Source organism: Anser anser (genome assembly GCF_964211835.1).
Source record: "Anser anser genome assembly, chromosome: 4".
Taxonomy (NCBI): domain Eukaryota; kingdom Metazoa; phylum Chordata; class Aves; order Anseriformes; family Anatidae; genus Anser; species Anser anser.
The window spans coordinates 27,565,364-27,589,798 of NC_139724.1; the positions used below are offsets into that span (position 1 = coordinate 27,565,364).

Here is a 24,435-nt window from a genome sequence, read left to right on the forward strand (position 1 = left end):
ACAGGCTGATGTAAATTATTATACAGCACTGCATGGCAACGCTTGGAAATTATTAAATATTGGAGCTTCATTCTTAGGAGTCTGTTTGCCTGTTGTTGAGGAAGGGCTTGATATGACTGACTTCCCTTAATGCTGAAGGCAGTTACACACATAAGCCTTTAGTGTACACACCAAATAACTGCAGCTACATTCACACAAATGGCAGATAGCTTCTCTTGGCTTACGTACACCTAGGCTTACATCAAGTTACCACTTCTAGTACCTGATGGGAGATTAACATGATCTCAGAAGGGAAGAAAAGAAAGAAAACTAGAAGCAGTGAAGACAGTTACAGTGGGATAGAAAAAATAAATACTGAATAATCACATGTAAAATGCCAAACATTTTTTAGACCCCAAGAACTGTTGAGGCTTGTAGGATTAACACAATTGCCTGTCTAGCTGAAATGGAATGCATATTGTCTAGAACTGAAATGCTGCTCTTTGTATACTTCTTAGACCAGAAAAAGATTTTGAACTAGAATACTATAATTATTTTACCATATGTGTAAGGGAACCTCTTACAGAACTGCTAGGTATAATAACCTTCCAATGGAATAATATTTTGGACTTTGAGGGAAGGACTATAAAGAGTTAAAGAGCAAAGAAAAAGATGGAAAGTTATGAGGAGAAAATTGCATTTGCACAGTTTAAATTCTATACATAAGGTACATCACATTTACTACAATTGTGGTGAGTTAGTGCTGAATTCATAGCTGGCAACACAGACATCCAGGAGTTCACAGGAGAAAAAAAATGCAACAAGAATGACAACAAAACCACTGCATAAGGAAATCTTATCGATTTGCAGATCGACAGTAAGCAAAAAGAAACCTTTATCCAGTGTACATAGTCTAATTCATACTGAAAACACAGAAGTGACAACTGTGGAGCTTGCAGGCTTTCCTTCAGAACTGGCAGACATCTTGCTGGAGTTATGAAGCGTAGAAAATTATCATACCAACTATTACGTGTATTGCAGTCCCTGTGCTTTTCATAGGCACAACTAAATGATCCCTACAAAAGACATTTATCTACTTTATTGGAGCTGAATAGCTAGGCCCTTTAATTCACATCTGCAACATTAGCTAAACTATACCAGATACAAAGTGAGACCCTACATGTCCAATACAAAACTGTTTCGTTCTTCCATGGGTGCTGTTCCTACCATCATCTCTCTTTTTCTGTGTAACTTCCAAGCCAGAGCCTGTGAATACAACTCTGTTGATTAGAAGATAAAATACTTAATTCATGCAGGTCAGGGCAGTAATGTAGAAGCTGAGATCAAAGACAGAAAGCTGTCAGCGGTTTTGTCAGTGCCTTGCATTAAGCCTGACAGCAGTCAAATTGACTCAGTGAGGCTCAGGCTGCAGAGATGGGCATTGTCCTGCAGAGCAACCCCGGCTGCAGAGAAAAAGCACCTCAGCACTCCTTTGGCTGTGATTTTCAACAGTAGCAGCACGTCTCAGGCTGCCAAGGGAGGAGACTTCTGTCACTGAAGCATTTGAGATTATGATGATCTGTATTCACGGACTGTTGCAGGGATGTTGATGATAGTTTATACAGAATGTTATACACTAATGAATACAGACAGAAGAGGTAACACTGATCTATTTACCCATCTCTTGACTGTAGCTATGCAGCCAAAGCATGACTGAATCTGTTTCATGTATTTACAGATCACAAAAGCAGCACTCATACAATTAGAACAGATGGTTTGGCTGAACTTGCTGGTGTGTGACTTAAAGCTCTATGTAACAATTTCTGTTAACGATCGCCACAATTTCCATCTCCTGAGCTTAAATCAAAGTCCTCATTCAAGTGCCCTTGAGACTATCAGGAAAACCAAAATGTGTTTTCTGTGGGTTTGTGTGAGGCGCCTAACAATGTATACAAACAACATCTCAGAAAAAAAATCCTAATGCCTTGGTGTATGCAAAAAATTAACTAGCAACTATTTACACTTTGGTTCTTTGTTTCAATTTTAATTTAAGATATTTATCTTTCTATACAGTGTTTTTTAAAGTTTTATTTATTTTCAACTTTTTCCTTTATTTTTCATATTTGCTTACTAACCCAGGAGCCAACAGGAACTAACTAGTCAAGGCCCAGCAATAATACAGCTAATTTGCACTATTTTTAAATGGTTAACATTTTTGTCAAATTTTGTTCTCAACTTATGGATGCAGTCTTTCCCAAACACGCTGGTCTCCTTCACCTACACAGATAAATCCTGCTATATTGCATATATTTGTAATGGCATTGACTACTTTCTTCATATAAGGACAGACGGAAATTTTTGAGAAAACTGTTTAAAGAGAAATTGAGAAAAGAAACTATTAAAGCCAGAGCTAAAGTCACTTATATAATCATAGTATTACAGTAAATAACCTAGAAATTAACTTTCTCTCAATAACAGATCAGTATCTAGAAGAGTCAGGGAAGTTTAGACACTGCAAACCCACATTTGTAACATCATAACTAATTTCTAACCCTGCTGGTGTGGACTGAAACTAGAAGCTTTCTGAATTCAATTTCCACCATTAACTAGCACAACAATACACCAGCAATAGTAATTAGACCTGTTCAGATTCATAATATATTATTATGAAAGACATTTTTCCCAGTTCCTGGTGAAAAGAAGGCTTGGTCTCTATGTAGCAGCAGTCATCTTCACAACCGTACTTTCCTTGGATATGCAATTTCCTCCTATTCTATCTCAGAGGTAGGTACAACAACAGACATGGCAAAAAGTCACCCATTACAAGAGCTAAAGTAGGATTCAAAACGTTGGATTCCCAGATAACATCTGTGATGTTCTAGGACAAATACAGCGTGCGCCAAATGAAAGGGTCCAGCTGAAAGAGCAGATCAGAGGAAGGAAAGGGTGGGGAAGGAAAACCGACTGTCTTTGGAGCTTCAGTTCTCCCAAGGCAGCAAAACCTATGCCACCATTTCCTCAGCATCCTTCCTTACACACAGCATCATTTTACCGAAATTACATAGCCCAGGCAAAATGTGACAGGCTTACTTGGCTTATGCAGACAGATACCTGTCATCAGGGTTAACCCCTGCATTACTGTGCACTTCAAAACTCAAAGACTCTTTGGGGTAGGGCTACATTCACCACCTACATTCATCCCCTAATTAGCAGTGATTAACTCATATTAATGATGTTTAGCATCTACTGAGTATTGAGTTAAAGCACTTTACATGCTCTCACTAGCTGCAAGACACAGCAGGGCTCTCACCTAGCACTTTGGTTCCAGCCTTATCAAACAAACTTATATCCATGGCTGCCAGCTGCCAAAATGGCACGGTCCAGAAGCACACACGTACCAGTGCCACGTGCTTGTGTCACCATCTGTGTAGCTATGGCCAGTGCCTACTGGCTCCAAACGTTCATCTCGTCCAAGATTCGTCCCACCTGCCAACACGTGTCTCAAAGCCAGCCATGTCTCAAAGCGTACCATGTGCATTTTTCATAATCATTGTGAAAACAGAAACATGAAACGTTATCAAAAGCAGTTTTCACTGGAAAATTGAAAATTCCATAGGAAGCCAACAGGTCAAGGGTCAGTGCTCAATTCTGCTTTAAGGTATACTCATTTCTGTATTGACTAGAATTTATATATATGATTTCTGTGGCCCACAGAAATCCTAGAATTCCTCGATCCTTGTTTCCAGCCCTTTTCCATCCTGCCCCTCTCCACTGTTTAAAAAACTGACCAGAGAGAGGGGATCTGTTTTAAATATGAGCTGTGCAACGCAGATGGTGCCAGCATTACAATCAGGAAAGCCATATATAAGTGGTCATTAAGTTTGGCAAGAATGACAAATGTCAGTCTAGGTACAGATTAATACCCATATGCCCTTAACAGCCCTATCAAAGCTGGCTTTAGAGATGTCCCAAAGAACTGAATAATTCAGCCTTTGTATGAAAACACCCGGCTATACCATGCAGCAGAGACTTACCACCTCCGCTTCACTGTACTTGTGAAGCACAGATGTACCTCGAATTTGTCAAAGGCTTCAGGCAGAAGATGCCCTGTTTAAGACCAGGCACCGTAAGGGCCGTGCTTCCTTTCCTCCTCCCCCTGGTAGAAAACTGGGGGGTTGTATTTTTTTATCCATACTACAATTAATATTGTACTGTCTGAAAACAATTCAGGTTGGTTTTAAGTATTTCATGAATGTTAATACAGTAAAACTGAACAATGACAGAACACAATAAGACATAAGGGATAGAGATTTCAGGGTGCTGTAGTATACATTTTGGCCTCTGATTAATTGTCACAACCATTATTCAAAAATACTAATAGCTTTCCCATCTGCATTGCACAATTCAAGTATACAAAAAAAACTGCAAGTAAGTTTTAAACACTTAAATTGCAGTTTATGTGAGGCAGAAATTAACTACACAGTGGTTTGTGAACACTGGGTAAAGGGTTTTTGCTTGTTTTAGTTTTTATCTTTTTTTATTTATTTAAAAAAAGCAGTTAAGAAATAAGTTAATGCGTCCTGTAAATTAGAGAGAGAAATAAATTTAGGCAAGAAACTATCTCAAAAGGATGTACACAGCTGTATGAGTTATTATTCTCATTTTTTGCCCAGTTTCGTCCAGCTAAATTCACTACCCCAGAAAGTAAAGACAGTAAAAAAGTTATTGTTTATTGTATTTGCTGTTACAGAATAATACTTACATACAATTCCTAGAAAACTCTTACAGCACTACTGTAAGAATTGTTCTTCATATTTGCTTCATCTTCCAACCAGAGAATTTTTCAATGTTAGAACTTTTAATCTATTTTTTTTTAATTTGAAACTCCGTGGATTTGTTTTCCCATTTGTATCTAAAAATGCACCCTCTAAAAGTCACATCCTAACAGTGGCACATCCAATGTGCAACAGCCACACTGACAGGAAAGATGCAGGGGAGACTCAGGAGAGCAGTGGCTCCGTTGGTAGAGTACAGCAGCCAGATGTGGTGGAACTTAGCAGTGCCTCAAGGGCAGAGATCATTCAACGTAGGGGCTTCGAAGGCAACAGCATTCTGTCCACGGGCCTCCATGGACAATGAAAGCCTTCTGTCAAGTGCTGTACAACAGTTTATGGGAGAAAGGATATAAGGGAGAAGAAAGGACAACGACAGTATTGAGGGATGAACAAGACTGGCTTAAGAATATTTCAGAATAAACAATATGCATAAAAAGAAAATAGTATTATAAAGTGCTTACAATATAGATTACTACACTTTCATCCTCCAGATTAGGGATATGTTATATTTTAGATAATTACAACAGATACCACTTAGAGAAATTAGGTATGTCAGAATTTTCCTTATGATACCCACGTCATCAGAATGGTAAATTTGGAGTTAAGACATAGAAAAAGTCTTTGTTTATTTATTTATTTATTTTTTTTTTAAGAATTTAAGCAAGACTGGTACAGTAGCGAACTATACAAAATGAGCTGGTATTCAAGTTCAGGATGAGCAGAACCTTGAGGACAAAGAACGGATTTTAGAAGCAGTATTGATTCCATCTCAGAAGTTAAGTAGACCTTTCAGTAAATTCAGGTCATCCTTAGCCACAACAAAACCACCTTCTCTTGAACATCAGGCTTACAATAATTTATCTCTAGTGTTTTATACATATCATGTATGAATTATAAATTATATTAATTAAATTATATTAATTTTAATTTACATTTAAGTGTTTAAATATATAGACTTCTCACTCTTCTTCAGGGCAGCCCAAAGTGTTGGTTTTGGAAGCAAGCAATTAAACTGTGTACAATCAAAAAGGTCATTGTCCTTTGTTTTTACTTTTCTTACGTTGCAGAATTTATTTGGAATGGAACGTATTTAGTGTGATTTATGACAGGGAGACCTTCCCTCATATCTGTCCCTCTCCCTCTCTCACTCTAAAATCAGGCCACCAGTTCCCCTATAACATCCAAAAGAATTCCTGGGATACATTTGCTGTCATGTAAGAGAGAGGAATGTTTGTATTCCATGCAAAATATTCAAAGAGGCCATCTCTCCTTTTAGTCAAAGGAACATTAACAACTATGTGTTTTAACCCTGACCTTACCATTAAATGCCATGATCCCAACTCAGCCTCCAGGCAATTAAAAAAAAATAAATCGTTTGAGAATATCCAGCCAACAATTTCCATGTAAAAAAAAAAAGTTTAAGTTGGAGCCATGTGGTCTCAATCAGGCAGTAAAAAACTCTCTGTATGTTCTTAAATGCACAACTGCAGTATGCCCATAACCTCCCTTTTAAATCATCTTAACCAGATCTGAATCACTCTCACCACAAATGATTCGGTGGCCCTGGAATGTGCTGGGGTAGACAGAGTTGCTCTGCAATGGACGTTGGGACATTTCCCACTTCCCTAGTGTTAAGAGAATAGTCTGCAGGGAAAGAGAAAAAAAGGCTTAAAAAAAAAGGGTAAAGCCAAGACAAAAAGTGACATCACAGTTCAATCATTCAAGGGAAAAAGAAAAAAATGCAACTACTGCCTAATAATTCAGTGCTGTGTGCCACAAACCACAGTGAGCCAACACAGCCAAAGAACAGCTTTTTTTTTTTTTTTTTTTTTGCTGAAGCAGAGACACCACAAGCAGCTGGCAGATCTGTGTGTAATTGTATTCACAGAGAGCTATTGAATTCATTAAGCTGGCCAGACTCGGAGAAGTCGATCAATTAAAAAAGCAGAACCACCATGATTTCAGTAACAATTTGCACATCCCTTTATGAAGCACTACAGCACTGCTTACCATGGGCGGCTGCATTTTTTTGGCACAAATAAGAATTTATGTGGCCCTTCATTAAAAGCTTGTAGGCTGATCGCTCAGGATCAACCAACACCTGTGAAGTACTTGTATCACCTGGATAAATGCTGCTAGCCTCCTCCACTGCTCCACTGGAGTAAGCAGGAACTGTAGGCACTAAGCACCTTACCTTTCTCAGGACATCTCAAAAGGAGTTCCAAAACATGACTTACTTCTGCAGTTATAGTAGAGGAAGGGGAATGTAATTCCCTGGGGGCTCCTAAAAGTCAAATTTAAGCAGCAAATAAGCAAGCTTCACTTAACTAACTGTAAGATTCTTATGTCACTTACTCTTTAAAATCTGTCTGCAGCCTGAAAGATTTCTTTCGGTCTTAATCACCTCAAAAACAATTTAAACATGTAGCCAAAGTGATGTGCATTTAAAACAGGAACAGGCCAGAGCCAAGACGTTTGGATCCAGATATTAACCTTCTCCCACTTCAGGGATGTTGGAATCCAGGGGTTTTGGTTAAGGCCCATCTCTGAACTCACTCAGTGCCAAACCTCACAGTCAGTAGAAAATATGATTTAACATATCAAAGCAGGAAAAACAGCATAAAGATGTCAGATTTTTCCACCACATCAATGAAGAAAAAAAAAAAAAGAAGTCATTATAGCACCCATGTAAATTGTGAAACTGAAAGCAACTTCTAAGGAAACCTGACATAGTGCCATCGGCAGGGGGGAGCCCAACTCTGGAAAACACCATTCCATTTTTAGATCCGAAAAAGAATCTCTGCTAGTTCTAGTGTGCAATTCCAGTTCAGTGAATAACTTGCCATAAATAGAGTCAGGAACTGCCATAGAAAGAAGTGCCTTAGTCCATTGCAAACAAAACGTGCACTAAATATCACCAACATCCTAACACATTGCAAACTATGCTGCTGAGCACCATTTTGCAATTTTTCCAAAGTAAAAGAATTTATTTATTTATTTATTTTATTACCAATTAGCACACCAAGCAGACTGTTCTTCCAAATGAATGGTGAAGGTCAGAAAGGGTGAGTTTTGGTTATATGTTTCTGAACTAGAAAAAAAACAAAAATTGCAGACCTCAGAACAAACAGGTTATTGACAGTGCCTGCTATACTTTGCACAACCACCCATTTGAACATTCAGCATATTTTTCATGAGACTAGATTCACCTTCACAAATCTCTGACAAACCAGCAGAAAATAAGGCAGTAGAGGAAAGATGCTGCATGCCAGTCCACATAAAACACTTAAATAACTACTTGAAGTAGTTAATTGGGCCAGAGTTAAGAGATGAGAAAGGAAAGCTTTCCTCTTTTCAGGTCTATTGTCCTAGTAACCTTTCCCCAACAAGTACATAAATATGTTCAATGACCTGGTCTTCACTCCTTCCCTACAATTACTACATATTTGAACGTTTGGATTTCAAGGGTTTCTTTTTTATCACTTAAAGATAAGCCATGTAGCAAGACATAACAGCACGCTGATAGCAGTGCTTATCACTAGCTTTAAAACAAATGGGTCCCTACAGTGAATTTCTTTTGACAGCTAGGTGCCATTTCTGAAAGCAGGGCATTTGGATTAACCTGCTGCTCTGCTGATTTTTATAAAACTTCTCTGAAAGACAAGATAGGGAGAGGGGAAAAAAAAAGATCTTTGTTACAAAGCAATTTATTCTGCTAGCAAACTTAGAAGACAGCAGTCTTCTGACAGCAGTCAGCTTTTAAATAAAGCAAGACCAGCTAAATCACTTTGCTTATTGGAAGACAACCAAGTTTCTTTTTGCAACTCTTGTCCTCTCTAAGATAGTCATTTATCCAAGCACATCCACTCTTTCACTGTACGTTAGCTTTCACTTGCATGCAGTAAAACGGAAGGCCCTCCAATCTTTTTGTTTTTTAAAACAGATCTGCTTGGCCCCTAAGGTTGGGGGGGAGGGAGGGGGAAGGTAAGAGGGGTAGGAGGGGTTACAGGGGGCAGGGGGGATGACCTCTGAATGAATGCCGATCATTTAAAACCAGTCTATTTTTGGTTGCTAAAGATAAACAGTCTTAGGAAGCATCTCATCCCTTTTCACTCCCCCATCCTCCCTGAACTTTAGCTTTATAGGTATCGTCTGCGAGGGAAAACCTTCACTGCGCAGGTTCAGCTCTTGCACTTAAAAAAATGGGTTACTCTGCAAGTTAAAGCCACTCTGTTCTACATGATTCAAAACAAAGAAGATCTGCAGAAAAACCAATACTGAAGCCATTTGGAAAGCTTTCTAGAATTGCACAGGTACTCAGGAATGTGGCTAAAATATATACATTCTTGCAGCGCGTTTTGGAAAATGAGAAATGAGGAAAATTTTACTGCTAGGTGCTGTTTGGAGACCACTATTACTGAAGACGCGCTGTATGATTCACTCACACACTTTTTTCCCCTCCCCTATTGTAGTAAAACAGCTAAAGCACCTTATTCTTTCTTGCATCTTTACACACATTTAATGCTGGCACTTACCGTTGGGGAACAGATGGACCCCCACCCCCCCCAAAGAAGCTGATGGCTGATCGTCTCTGGATCCTTTATTTCTTGCCTATTCCCAGCTCTGAGCTTTGCTGCTCTAAATTCAGCCTAGTTTGCAGAAGAGCAGAGAAAAAATTAATAGAGAGCCGAGTTGCCAAAATTCCAGCCACTCACGGTCAGCAATGAAGACGTTCTCCCCAGTTCTGAGTGATTCCAAAGAACAAAGCCTGCTGGCAATGAGGAAGCAGAGTTTAAGTCCTGTGGCTTCAGTCCAGCTGTTGCTCTCGCTTTTGCTTCAGCGTACGTGAGAGTGTTTGTATGAGCTTGTAATGCACGGAAGAGAAGGGGGCTGGGGAGAAAAAGAGGGTGTGTGTAAGGGGAGGAATGCTAGTCATATCCAAAAATAACATGAAGGAAGTAATGTGCCGATTCGTCTCCCCCCAGTCTCTCTCCTTATCAAATGTGCAGAGTATCTCTACCCTAAGATTCTGATCTCAAGAGTAGGTAGAGAAAAAATTCCAGTGTGACTTGCAGCTCGCTTGATTGTGCTATTAAACTGGAACTGAGGAGCTCTACACTTACAAGGACACGTCAGAGAAAGCATGATTTAGTAGCAGTCTACTCGGTAACACTGAAGCCAGAGTGCATTTCACGCTGTATGCATTCATTTGTTTGTAAACCGGAGAGAAAAAAATAGAAGCTATTATTAAGTTTACTATGTGTCAGAAAAAATAGTACCATGGTTGCCTTTCCAGAAGTTCCTAAATTCCAGTCCTAGGTATTTCTAAATGGTGATTGTTAAAGTAGAAAATGTTGCAAAGGTACAGTATAATGCAAAAATAGGGATATAAAATATCTTTAAATAGTTTATTTTTTCATAAATAATTTCCACAGTCAGGAAAACGCTTTTATCAAAACAACAACTACAAGCAACCAACCAAACAACAAAAAAAGAAAACCCCACAGAAAAATAAATGAAGACTTCTTTCCTAGGTAATCACAAAGCTGCAATGTAACTATTGTCAGCAGTAAAAAGCTTTAGAATATTGGTTTAAATAATAATTCTGGGCTTTTTAAAATCATAAACATGGTCATTAACAAGTGAACAACAAATTTAAGGAAGAATAATAAACCATTAGTGATAGCATTGTCTTTTGATTGCTTCATTTAATCTGGACTCTGTCAAATAAATTTGAGGGTCACTAAAGCTAGTTCTATGCCCAGAAGCAGTCTCTAATGACAATTTCTGGAGATTGTTTATTATATCAAGTCTGGCTTGAATTTCAAGCAAGTGTCCTCAAGATATTACAAACTAACACAATACATTTTATACTTTTATCATACTACTTTCTGAGAAGTAAGCAGCATTACTTTTTAAAAGGCTTAATTAAAACACAACAATATGAAGAACGGGCAAAGCAATCTTGGATTTAATTTAGTCTCCTGCAGAATAATTTACCCCAAGATCCTCAGGTAACTGACACGGTACTAAGTTCTTTAGAAAAGGAAATCTGGTCACTTTCAGAAATGAATAGTTCTGAAATAACAATTCTCACAACAGAAATAAAAATGGGAAAGAAAGAAGAAAAGCATTGAACTGCAGTGTGCCAGTTTCGAGAATGATAGGAAGAAACAACTACCAGTTTACACAAGAGTTTGTTCCTTAATATGGAAGACAGTATAGCTCAGACATCAGACACTGAGATTTCCGCATCCAGAGTCAATGCTTTTTCTGGACTTATTTATTTATTTATTAATCCATTAGTAAGACTAATGGGTCTTTGGACAAGGAGCTTAGGTTTTATAGAACCCATATAATACTGCTCCCTACATTCCACTTACATTAAAGAAATTACAGCACTTTTCCAAAGCTAGTAGCAAAAAATTGTTATGATAAATTTTAAAATTACAAATACACTCTATGTTGAAGGTAAGTCTCAGAAGCCTATAGAAACCATCTGGAATGAAAGTAAGTTATGATGATTTAAGTTTGCCTTCCTGCATATTCACTAGAGACTGAATTTCAATATATTTCAAGGCCATAAAAAGTTACAGTAAATCCAAGTTCTGTATCAGGAAGTTCCCTGAGCCCTACTGTGATGTACTTTTCTCCTGGTACTTTACTCCTTGGTGTTACAAAGCTTGGCTTGCTTTCCTGTCTCAAGGTTTGCCAGCCCAAATTCTACCTGACAAACTTCACATGCAAGAAAAGATCAAGAACAGATAAGATTACCTGAGGGCTTTTAGTCCACACCTCATCTCATCTTGAATATCAGCTGCACTGAATTTGCTGACCTGGCTAATTACGGTTCTAACTTGAAAAACCATATGCTTTCAGTGGACAACAATAAGCCTGTATCTAGTTTCATTGCAATTTAGTCTCCAGAAGAAAGATTTGTCCAAAACCTTGCTCCAGACATTTGAATTCGTTCTGCTCACTGTTATTGGAAAAGCAAGGGACTGGAAGAATATGAATTCAGAGAAAGTATAAAATGACAACATAAACATGAAAAAGCAAGTAGAAAAAAAAACCAAAAAACTGTCACCCACTTTCCTCTGCCCTGTCATAACCAGAGATGCAAAATCATCAAGTGGCTTTCTGGAGAATTTGAAACCCTGACAATCAAAAATTCAAATAAAATGTGATAAACTAAGGCTGAGTAGCTCAGTGGCTGATGTTCCACAACATTTATCCATCAAACTAATCATTACTAGGATTCTTGTCACTGTCGGAAGTCTACACAGATTACAAATGCATACAGCACAAAAAAATACCTAGAAGTACTAAAAAAACATTACTCCACTAACATCATGGTTATTTACCTCCAATATAATGTAACCCTATCACATTTAATAAAATTACAACTGTACATTTGCTAATTTGCAGCTGATTTGCTCGAAGTATCATCTTATTTTTTGACTAGAAACATTTCAGCTGCAAGTTTCAATTTCTGATGAACATTTCTCCTACTTCAGTTTGCTTTCCAACTATCCTCAATTCTAGTTAAGAAAGGAAGGAAAAGAAAGGATATATTATACTTTCTTTCATTGAAAGTTCATTCTCACTACAGGCAGAAATGAGAAAGGCGGGAGTAAAGATTTGTCTAGTAAGATATAGTCACCATAAACTGGTTGCTCTTTGGACCAGGTGGCTACAGTAATTTCTGAAGCATTAGATACATGGATAAGAAATTACAACAAGCAAACTATAATGCAAATTCAACAGATTCCTTAAGGGTGATCAAGGGTTCTAACCGATGTCAGAATTGGCTACTAGTAGCTTCTGAAAAGCAACATTTTCTCTTATCGCTATATGGTAAGACCCAGTGAGAGAGGCTGTGGCAGACTCTCCGGGACTGTTTGCACAAAGAAGCCACTACTTTTCATTTTTTCTCTCCTGAGAATAATAGTGCAATACAATAACATCCATGTATTAAGGAGAAAAAATAAATTTGACTCACTTCTTCTCACCACTTTGTAGACACAAGCTCCGGTGAACTGGGCCATTTAACAACTTCAGTGTCTCATACTTCGTATGCACAAATGTGTTCCCAATATAGCATATGTAAATCTGACATTCAGCAGTAAAGGTCACACAGTGTTTGAATGTAGGGAGCACTTGCATGACCAGGGCTATAATCTAAGAAAAGAAGCAAGACTGGTGAAAAATGCAAAAAAGGTAGGAAGCTGAGGTCAGACAGCCTACATATTTCTCACACATTTTCTTTTTAGAAAGCTACATACCGTAATTGTTCAAATGATGAGCTATTTTGAGTGTACCTTTGATTAGGTGGGAAAACATTTAAAGGTTTTGGTTTTTCTTTTTTTTTTTTTTTTTTTTTCCTATCCATACAGCCCCTCTAACTTCTAATCATGATTTCTGTCACTACAGACCCAAAGCATGATTTCCCCTGATCTCTGTCACCCTCCTCACTGCTCCTAAAGACTTGTGTTCTTTTAAAAAGCAGAACCATTTCTGTGGTAGATGCTTAGAGAGGAGTTTTTTCTCCGCAAAGATAAAGCGTGAAGTATTTGCATTCTCTGAAGTTATTTAGATGTCAAAATTTCATTCTTAATGGGGCTAAAGAGCACTTAGACATTTTTGAAAGTAAGATTTCACTGTGTAGTTCCAAAGTCTTCTCTTAGAGGAATAACGTAAGTTAGTATTTAAGAGAAATACAATCCTCACCCTCCCCCCACACCCAATATATCTGAATAAATGATTAGAAAAAATATGATCTAAATCAGAGGAAATCAAAATTTATCAAAATAACACTTGCCTTGCATCAAAACTTTCTGTGTAGAAAGAGAAAAGAACATACACTATTCTACCTTTGGGGTCTCTGATGTTCTGTTTACAAGCACTGTTAATTCTCTTAGACGTAAGAAGTAGAGATGCACAAGAACAAGGTATTAGAAACAGCCATACAGGCTGTGTACAAATATCTCATAATACGATAATTAATGAGATTTCTTCCACACAACCCAAGGGCAGAATTAATATCATGCCTCAACTGAAGTTTCAAAGAAATCACAAACTTCTCAAATCCCGTGCCTATTAAAATGAATGGTAGCTACAAGCTACAGCCTCAAGCAGGATGCCCCCGGGGTCAGTATCTGTATCCCACTGACAGCATGCATTCAGGCAAGTTTGATTTTCCAAATGTTTTATTGCTGCATTGTATCGTTAACTGTTAGAAATACATATTTGTTACAATTACACCAATAAAAATTCTCATAATCTGCACTTAAGCCGGAAAGTCAATCAAATATAGGAATGCTGTTGAGTACACATCTCTTTGATTTAGATGTCAGAAGGAATTCTCCAAAGACCCAAATATGCAAGAACAATAACTATTACTTTCCAGACCAGTTACTACATCTGATTTCAATGAAAATTTGTTTACTTTTTGGAGATACATGCAGGCACCCCAAGCCCAAACAAGTCAAATGGCTGAAGTATTTTGTTTAAGTTAAAGAATCACCCATTTCTTTTGCTGTCTTTTAAAATCCTTTGTAATCTCGGGATAAGTATATAAAATATTTTAAAATATTCAGCCATTTTGGAAAATCTGTCTTTTACTAAAGCACTTAGTAAATTTAAGAAGCAATACACTGCATTACTGTGTTTTGCTTTCATATATTTTTTTCCCCTTTTTATTTTTTTCAAGTCCTTATCTACATCAATTACTCCAGAAAATCCTTGAGAAGTGCCAGAAAACAGATGTAGCTTGAATACAGCACCTTGGTCACCTTACTAATGCAGCAGAAGCCACAGTTTTTTAGTGACTTTCCTTTCCAAGGAAACAAGGCAAAACTCTAGGACAACTGACCAGACTCTGGTAGCAGTACTACTTGAAACAGACTTTCCTTCATTACAAGCACCTCCTTCTCTATGCAAACAAAGGTCCAGGAAGTCTGCAGGTGACACTGCTGCCATTTTAGCCAAGAAACAAGAAGTGAGAGAGCCATGTTAGAAGAAGCTCATAAACCATTTTCTTTGTGTGGTTTCTGGAAAGTAACAAAATAAACCACGAAATCCTGTACAGTACATATTTTTAAATTTAGTTGCGGTTCTAAGAGTCTGTGAAGAACACAGTCGATGAACTTAATTCTTAGCTTAGTTTACATATTTTGTTAATACGAACACTATCAAAATCATTATGATATAATCTAATAACTAACAGGAGCTTATTTATAAAATGGAGCAATATAAAAAGAGGTCTGCATGACCTCTGTCCTGTAGGTGCAACAAAACCCTTCTGCTCTCATACAAATCAAAATACCATACAGATATTCTGAAGGAGTTTTGTTTTAAAGCTTACTTATCTCTTTCTAGTTGAGCTTTTAAAGAACAATTTTAAGGGTGAAGAAATATGTTCCTGCAGTCTATATCAGTGAAAGTAGTTTAAAAGAAGCAATCCAGCATTTCTGCTTGAATAAAAATATATTTTAAGTTTGAAACAACAAATATTTTGAAAAAAAAAAGAAAAGAATGAACCTATGATCCCTAAACTGGGATGGAACCCCCCATTTTTTTTATCATGTCCTAAAGGTTTATTTCTTGAACACTAGTCAAGTTTTCAACTGACAGTAAGGCAACTGCCATCCTTTGAAAGTCACACAACAGTTATTAAAAAATAAGTTGCATTATTTACAATAAAAACATGGAAAATCTAACCATTCGGTCCTTCTCACTGTACCACAAATTCTTCTATTCTCAGCCAGCAGCAGATTGAGAACAACCAGCAACCACAAAGCTTTAAAATGGGAAGAACAACCTCCTTTTAAAGAAACGCAGTGATTAGTTTAAGCCAAGTGAAAAAACACTGCATTTTTTCAAGGTGTGTTTACTAAGCAATAGAAGCATTCAGCAGAGTTGATAGTTAGCCAGCATTTATAAAATCTCATAAAGTAATTAGCTAAATTGAAGAAACAAGCCCTCCGTATTGTATTCTGAAGCTAGATTCACTACTACTCGAGAAGTTCTTATAGCCATGACAAGACTTTGTTTTTAATTTAAGCAAACAAGAAAAAAAACCACAAAACACTACAATTCTTTGATTTACTACTAGTGCAAAATATAAATAGTTGGCACACATGCTTTCTGTTGGTAGCCTTTCAAAATATAAAACCAAATTCATGTCTGAGATGACAAACATTATGCATGTCTACTTACTTAAAAAGAGATCCTCTCTATCACTCTCAGTGTTTACCCTCTGTAAACAAGTTACAAAGCTAGCAAGCTTTCTTTCTCAAACTTTTATAACATTAAACTGTGAGGGATACTATATTAAACAAAAAAAGTATTTTTCTGGAAGGTAAAAAATATTTTTCATGATCAATGACAGAGAAAAAAGATTACATTTGGATATAGAGGGTAGGAACTATAGAAATAACTTAGGAATTAACACTTGTCAGAGAAATTACTGTAATCATCAGAAAGTGAAATAAAAGTATGTCTAAATCTGTCAGAAGCATATCTAATTCTTGAACTGTTTTTGATGAAATCCTACTCATTTACATATTCTTTACACCTTTTCACTTCGGAGTCAACACAGGTTTTTATTTTTATTTTTTTAAATAAACTCTGCGATGTCTCTAAGCCTGATTTCCAGAAAACATTTCTGGCACAAACACTGAGGATTAGGTCGGGCAGGGGAAAGTTCCCAATAGATCACCTAGCAGAGACTGCTGACTGGCCCATTAGGGGGTCCCAGTTCACGCACCGCCTGCAATGGGCCTCCCTTGAACATCAGTCAGTGCTTTTTATATAAAAGCAAGCTTGCTTTGGCTGTTTGGATAGCTGCAGAGTGGAGGTTGAGTTTTACCAGGATGCCTGCTTCACCTACTTCTGGGACAAATCCCCTTTCATCATTTGAAAAAATCTTAAAAATGCTATTCAGGCGGTTTAACTGTGCAGCAGTAATTCTTCAAAAGTAACTTGAGGTAAACCACATATTTCTATGCCTGAGTATGGAAGAAAATCACTTCAGGAAATTAGCTCATGGGTAGATTAAAAAACAAAAAATACAAATATAATAAAATAAAATTAAGGAAAAAAAACACGTTATGCTTAACAGAAAGTGCCATTCCCTTTCTAATGCATTGCTGAAACCTTGAAGAAGGAGAGGGGTGGGGGAGAGCGGGGGTGCATGCTGATATATGCATTTGGGAGTGTTTGTGGCCAGTAGTGTCTGAAGCTGTAACCAAGATTTTTTTTCTGTCTTTAAAGTGATTTTAAAATTGTGATTTTTCTGTAGACTCTCAGATGTTTTATATTAGTACATACAGAGCTGGTTCTGCTCATCAAAACAATACTTTTTTGAAATATTTTAAAATATTCAGCCATTTTGGAAAATCTGTCTTTTGCTAAAGTACTTAGTAAATTTAAGAAGCAATACACTGCATTACTGTGTTCCGTTTTTATATATTCCAATGCACAGGCTATTTGTTGTTACCTTACTCCTCAACATTTTTCCTTTACTAACTGATCCAGCCAGCTTTGACTGGGAGGATTAGGGAACCAAATCATTTCTTGGGTGTAATGTCCAAACCAGCTATTTTTGTAGCAGATTATTTTTGCCATTTAAAACTTGTATCTGATTTGCAAGCCACTGTCTCAAAAAACAACTAATGTGCAGCTCAAGGAAACGTATCTGAACTGCTCCTTCTTCAAGCCCATACTGCCTTTCCCAAGGAGCACAGTTAGCAGTAATTGTAGCCCTGTTTGTGCTCATAAAGTATGACCCCTACCCCTGAGGTACTAATGGTTGGAGATTTTTTACTTTTCAGACCTCCCACATATGAAGGTTCGCCTCTCTGCAAACCTAAGTCATCCTGAAGCCTGGATACAGTTTCCCCTCAGATTCACTTTGCTTGCTAGGGCACAGCAGACTATTTTATATAAATTTTCCCTAAACACTGCCAGTAAGTTTGGGCCAATTCAAGGTGTGATTTTTTTTTTTTTACCTCTATCTAATCAATCTAATGCCTACAACTTTTTAATTTTACATGCAATAAAACTCAGGCTATTCTTCAGTGATGATTTCTTATAGATAAGCAGGATCTAGGTTTTCTCCACCTTGATGTTTTACAAAGCTGTCTGTGTTACACAAATCGCTTTCTCTTCCCCTTAAGAGCATCATTGTCAACCCTCAGATTTGCACCTTGCAATTCCTTCTATGCCCCCTAGCTTCCAAACAATATATGCTGTGTTGACATTGATACTTCTGGTCTGGTATCTAGAAGCTGACTCAACAGCAGCTGGGGAAACAAAATAATAATTTTGCATAATGAGTTGTGCGAACAAAGAAGCCTTAAGCTCAGCAGGTAAATTAAGTTGGGTTTCTTATTTCAACAGAGCTCTGAAATGGCTAACTTTGAAATCTCTACTTTTGATAAATTCTGTTTGAAATTGACCTTCAGTTCAAAGATTATTATGCTAGAAGGAGGCAGAAATATCCAGCTGAAGGGCAAGCAGGATTTGAGTGTGGTCACACCAAGGAGAGCTGGGGCAAGTGCTGTGGAGCTGCATCGCGAAGGCAAGCTTTCGTGAACAGTTTGGGATACTCTGAGAGCAGGACCTACACAAAGGGCCACCTAGCCCACTGCTTTTCTTACAGTGAGCTAGCGTGCAGCTGGTGGTTTTCTTGTCCCCCCCGCAGCCATTTGAAATCCCATGCTCTTTTAACCAAGGCTTTTCACTTGGGTTTGTTTATTTTCAGTGGTGGCAAGATGAAAGAACAACAAACATACAAAATCAGTGAAACAGTAACAGTGTCAGACAAGTCTTGGTATAGAAAAAACTCCTAATTTCATTTCATGTAAAATATTTCTATGACGAAGCTGAATTTGCAAAGTTTCACATAGAAGAAAGCTTCAGGGCACCTAAAAAAGACTAGGTGAAGTTGTCATGTACAGACGTCTGGGCAATTAATACAGTGCACCAAATGAGCTTTCTGAATTGCAGCTTTTAAATGAGGGCTGTCTTCTCCCACAGAAGGCCATTCCTTAGGTGCAGTGTTATAGGTCAGCCCCAGATATTGCAAGGGCTAGGCAGCAGGCCATTAGATGGGAGAAGCTGGGGTGCCTTACCCCAAGAGCATTATTCCTGCAGCACGTACCTTACCTCTGCCTCTTCCTCTGCACTCCTCCTGGCAGTGCGCATGGCCTCAGAAACATGAGAGCTCAGAGCCCTTCTTGTCTGCTCACATTCACTTGCCAGTGAGATGCTGCCTCACTTGGGTGGTCTTAAGTGATCAGTAGGTAATGCTGCCTGCCTAAAAATTTCTCCTCAGTCCTTGTAGACAGCCAGAGAGAGAGATATAGCACTACTGGCAGCTGGGGCAGGAGCCCTGAGAGCCATGCAGCAGGAATTGAGGTACCCTCCTTGAGGCTGCTGTCTGCTCTGTGACTCCCTGTAACCTACATACTTCATACCCCTTTCAGCTTGCATTAGGGGAGGAAGTGCTATTGACCTGTTGTCTTCCTTCAGACTTATTTTATTTAAGAGAGAAGTTGCACCCTGTCCATATGTCAAAATACCTCAGTATGGCATGAGCAGCAGTAACTGCTATACAAAAACAAAAGCGGAGTGATTGTATGTGTGTTTCAGAGCAAAACACAATCACATTTCACATCACTCTGCAAAGTGAACTCTGAGCTAACTGCATGGCAAACAGGATTTACGGTGAAAAATGGATACTCCATGCATACACTATCCCAAATGTCTTAAGCAGACATCCTGCTGCTCTCCAGTACAGTATCTCTGATCTTTGCATACCTTCAACTGTAGCCTCACAAACTGGAGGGCAAGCTGCCCAAGCAGATCTGGAAACACATTCCTAAAGTTTCACTCTTGCAGCATGGCCAGCTGCTTTCTAACAGTTAATGAACAAATGCAGAAAGCATCCACAAAGCATTCAAACACTCCTTGCTTCTTCACAGCTTCGCTGTGCACAAAAGGGTTAAGCTAGGTTAAGAGGACTAATGAGCAATGCAGCTGGCAAGAAGTTCTCTTTCCCTCTCACTCACTGAAAAGCTGGCTTTTGTTTCTGCATTCAGTGAATGAACTCATGCAGCAATACCTGTTGGCAAATTGAGGCTTGTATTGCTAAGTTGCATACAATGCTGCCAAGTCCTTGATGTCTTCACAGATCTTTGCTACACAGATTGCCATGCCAGGGACTCAGCAGATCATCAAGGCACATGGTGCCAGAAGTAACATCTCACTGCCACATGCCAGTCAGGGCTCCCAGGACATGGACAGAGCATCTGTGTTTGCCAAAGTTTGTTCACAGCCTCCCTTTTGAACACAGCCTGGAAATACCAGCTCCTTCTTTAAAATGGAAGACATTATTTTAAGTGTGTAGCAAACGAAGAAAAACTTATCTTTCCTTTCCCTTCCCTTAGCCTCTGCCTACTCCTAAATTAGATATGATTAATATCAATTTATTACTACTTGTTGCAGTGATCTCTGCACTTGGGAAATAGAAAAAAGTTACTTATTTACTCTATATTTATACAATTCCAAACACTGGGGCCCTAGATTTGCTGGAGGCAGCAAGCTATTGCTATGCTGTAGCCTCACAAAGAAATTAAAGCTTGTTAGGTAATAGTGCTCCATTTTCTACCGGCAGTTTGCCTGCTTTGTAAAGTAGCCAAAACAACACCAAAAGCATACATAATCTGGGTTAAATCTGTCTGGACCACCCCAGTTCCAAGCACATCTTTCCAGTTCCGAGGGCATCATTTTGCAAAATTACTTGTCTTGCTTTGTGAGATATCTGTAGGAGGACTCGCATAGGAACTACCTTTCAACAGAAGCGTCTGTAGAAGGAAGTCTGACTATTTTGAAGACACCTACTGTCTGTCAAGCATGTGGCTTGCTGAATCGCATTCGCACTTCTAGTGTGGGAAGAGGGGATAAGCCTGGCCAGATCTAGCGGGTTTCTAGACAACCAGTTTGTATTTCCTCTTATATTACTCATATTACTCTTCAGAAGAGCAGCAAGCTGCTGAGTGACATGGAAAGACAACTGAAAGATGCTAGAAATGCAAATTACTGGGGATGTGAAATAGTATTCTAATTTAAAGATCAAATAGGTCAATATACACAAGTGTCAACAACAATATATTTATAAAAATTGCTAGTACATACCAAAAAGCATATTTATGTTAAAATGTATGCATTTCAACATGCATTATTGGCTGAATAAAAGTGATCAGACTAGATACCTGTACAATTGAAGTATTGGACAAAAGACTGCAAAGCCTTTGAACTACTTAGAGCTAAGGGCATGATCCATGCTAAGTATCTCAAACTGCACCATCAATTTTGCAAGCACCATCCTATCTGTGTACTAAGATATTCCTTGCCTTCCCTGTAAATATACATTCAAACACATGCACGCACACACACACCTCACAGCATTTATGGTTTCCTTTCATATTCTTTAGAACAGAAAAGAGAGAAAAGGAAAACAAGGACAGATGCCAACAAACAGGTAAGATGGTCAGATAGTCCACATCCATTATTAAACTAGCCTCATGAAGTCAGAGGCTCATGAACTTGTTTTATGTCAGGGCTACAACTGTCATTTGTTCTGCAAGAGGAAAATGGAACTGCAAAATGGGTGCTTGGTAGCAGCTCATAGTTAATGCTCTATTCCTTTTTTAAAGGGAGAGATTTTTTCTTTAAATATGTGGAAGCTTTGTGAAATTGCATGTAAGATTGAAGTATTTATATGGAATAGAAGCTATTGGATTTCTGTTCACATTGTTTATCAGGAACAGCACAAACACTTTTTCTGCTGATACAGAGCTTCAATTTTTTGCTTTTGTAATCCCACTTTTTGTTATGTTAAAAAATGTTCTGCAGTATCTAGAGTACTAGAGAAAAGACAGGATTAATTTGGATTTAGTTTCATTTTTAAAACAGCTATTTACATTCTAGATTGATTTTGATAACAAACACAGGAGCCTGATTGATTGATACAGACAGACTGCAGGCACGTGTAAGCCTGTCTCCATCAGAAGTTACACTCTCCTATTGGATTTTACACCCTTTTTGTGATATGCATCCTTATGCAATTGTTCTGGATAACCCCACTTGACATCACTGCAAAGCATGTAGCAGTACAGCTGGCCACTCCCCAGACAAAGACATGTAAAGATAAGCTACCCAAATGTCAGATCCATTACCTAAGTTCCTAGTACTTAGCACTTAGGTCCGGCACCAAAGTTCAGAGAAACATTAGCTCAAAGCTAAGCAGGTAAATCTAGAACTCATCTTCCATGTGCCTAATTCTGAATAGTGGCTTTAGGTTCCCTAAAGTATCAACATACAGTTGAAAACAGCAGTTTGAAGTTCCAGATATTAACATAGACAGAGCCACTAAAACCTCCTTTCAAAGCGCAGTGAATTTAAAATGAAGAAACAAAACAATTTTATATTTTTCTATGACATTTTCCACTTAAATATATAAAGGAAAAAGAAATAAAAAATCATCAGAATTTTAGAAGGACTTTCTGTAGAGTAGGGAGGGGGAACTCTGCAGACCATACACTAGAGTGCAGTACAGAGGCGTTTGAGCTAGTATCTATCCTGCTGAATATGGACAGTATGTACAAAAGGTACTTCACCTCAGGTCCTTCAACCTGGCAAAATGGTATCAGCAGGTCCCTGACATGTCTCTAGAACTGGAGAACAGCTAAGTGGGTAGTGGTGGATTTTATTGGCATCAAGTGAAATTAAAATAAAAAAAAAAAGGGTTAGGTATAAACATCAGTATGTCTACAGATAATCAGTATGTCTGCAGATACATAAAATCAAGGCTAAAAGGAGCATAAGCAAGCTATAAAGGGCTGAGAACCTTTCTGCTGAACATTTTCCTCTATGAACATCCAAGCTGAGATATGCTTGGACAAAAGAATACAAACACAGGGGGATGAAAGTGAAAATTGAACTAAACTCAGTACACCTGGTTACAGCTTTCATTTCCAGGAGATGTCATCTAGTATATGCATTGCCCACAATATGGGCAAATTGCAGTGATATACCTAAGGGTTAGAGTACTATTTACCAGTGACCACCATGGAGGAAATACGCTGGTACTACATCGGCTAGAAGCAAAATGATGTGAAACACAACTGTATGTAATGCCCTTTTTTCCCCCAAGTACAATGTGGTGGAACCTACATATATTAATTAGTATATTGCCAAGTTTTTTTTTTTAACATGTGGATTAAACAGTTTCCCTTAGCATCTTTGAAGTAATCCCTGAAATGGGTGCACTTGTGTTTAGGAACAAATAGCAATTTAGGGCCTGTTAATGTTAATATATAATCAACCAAAAATGCCACTGGTGAGATAGACATATATAAAATATTTGGCACTAAATCAGAATGCTACGCAAGTTATGTACTTTTCTTACACCATAAATGCTAACTCCACAGTGAGTGGATTTGCCCCGATATAAATTTTCATTGTAAAATGAGATTCTCTGAAATACCACCTTCAAGTACAAAGGATACCTGAAAGAAAAAAAATAAAAATCTCAGCCCTTGGGAAATAAGTAGAGGGTGAAGGACTAATGGCACCTTCTTCAGCTGCAAACTACTTGCACAAGAGAAATGGGAACTGCCTCCTCAGCTCTCACAGAGGAAACAGGCTCATTTTGGCTGAATAATGAATGCACAGGACAGTTCTAGTCAAGTGGAGAACAAGAAGTGGTTACAGAAGTGTAACCTTGACAGTTAAGCTTGACTCCGTATCACATTAGGGAACTCCACAGTCATTAAGCAGTTCTTGTATATAATCAAATCACACTTCATTTATGCTGGTGTCACTTTGGATAGATGCTCTTGATTATTCTGAGAAAAACAAAATAAATTGTGCAAGAAGATGCAACAAGCACCCTACATTTAACATCAATTATTTAACAGCAGGTCTCAACACAAAATGTTAATTTTCTTCTGACACACTAATTGGAGATTTTGACAAAAAAATTATTCACAAGTATGTATCTGTTTACTAGTCTTTGATCTGTAAATTATTTCAATATTTAACTGCAAATACTCCCAACATATGCTTTCCTGGCTCACTGAAGGAGGGAAGAAAAAGAGGCTTCCTAAATTTACTATAGTATAATTCCATTTTAAGTTACTCAAGTTAAAATATTCTCATGGAAAAGGATATTTATCTTAAATTAAAAAATTGCGACGATTTCGAGATACCTTCTGCCTTCAAATACTCTTGTGAGAAGTGTCAGAAATGACAACCAAGACAGTAGCCACATAAAACAAAGTGCTATTTCAAACACATTTTCCCTGACCTGGACCTGTCAGTTATATCAACATGGATTTTTATACAGTCTATCCAGTACAACTTTATTCTATGTTCTTCTTTATTAATTTTCTTTCCTATTCTTACACAAATAAATATGAATATTGATGAAGACGTGTTCTTCACTAATTCACAAATTATACAAGTTTGTTTAATCCTGCAGTGCCTTGCTGTAGCATGTGAGATGTTTCAGTGAAATATCAGATACATTCCCATAATGTAAGAGTTGGGT

The 24,435-nt window shown here is 37.9% G+C and overlaps 1 protein-coding gene across 6 annotated transcripts in view; it reads right to left on the minus strand.

Annotated features, from left to right (window-relative positions):
- PALLD (palladin, cytoskeletal associated protein) overlaps positions 1–24,435 on the minus strand; it is a 201,738-nt gene that overhangs the window by 144,511 nt on the left and 32,792 nt on the right. The window contains exon 1 of one of the 6 annotated variants that reach the window (XM_083833553.1): positions 9,350–9,551. The exons of the other annotated variants lie outside the window; for them this stretch is intronic. The gene's annotated coding sequence lies outside the window, so the exon portion shown is untranslated. Of the gene's footprint in view, positions 1–9,349; positions 9,552–24,435 lie in introns of those variants that run through there. 6 annotated transcript variants of the gene reach the window in all.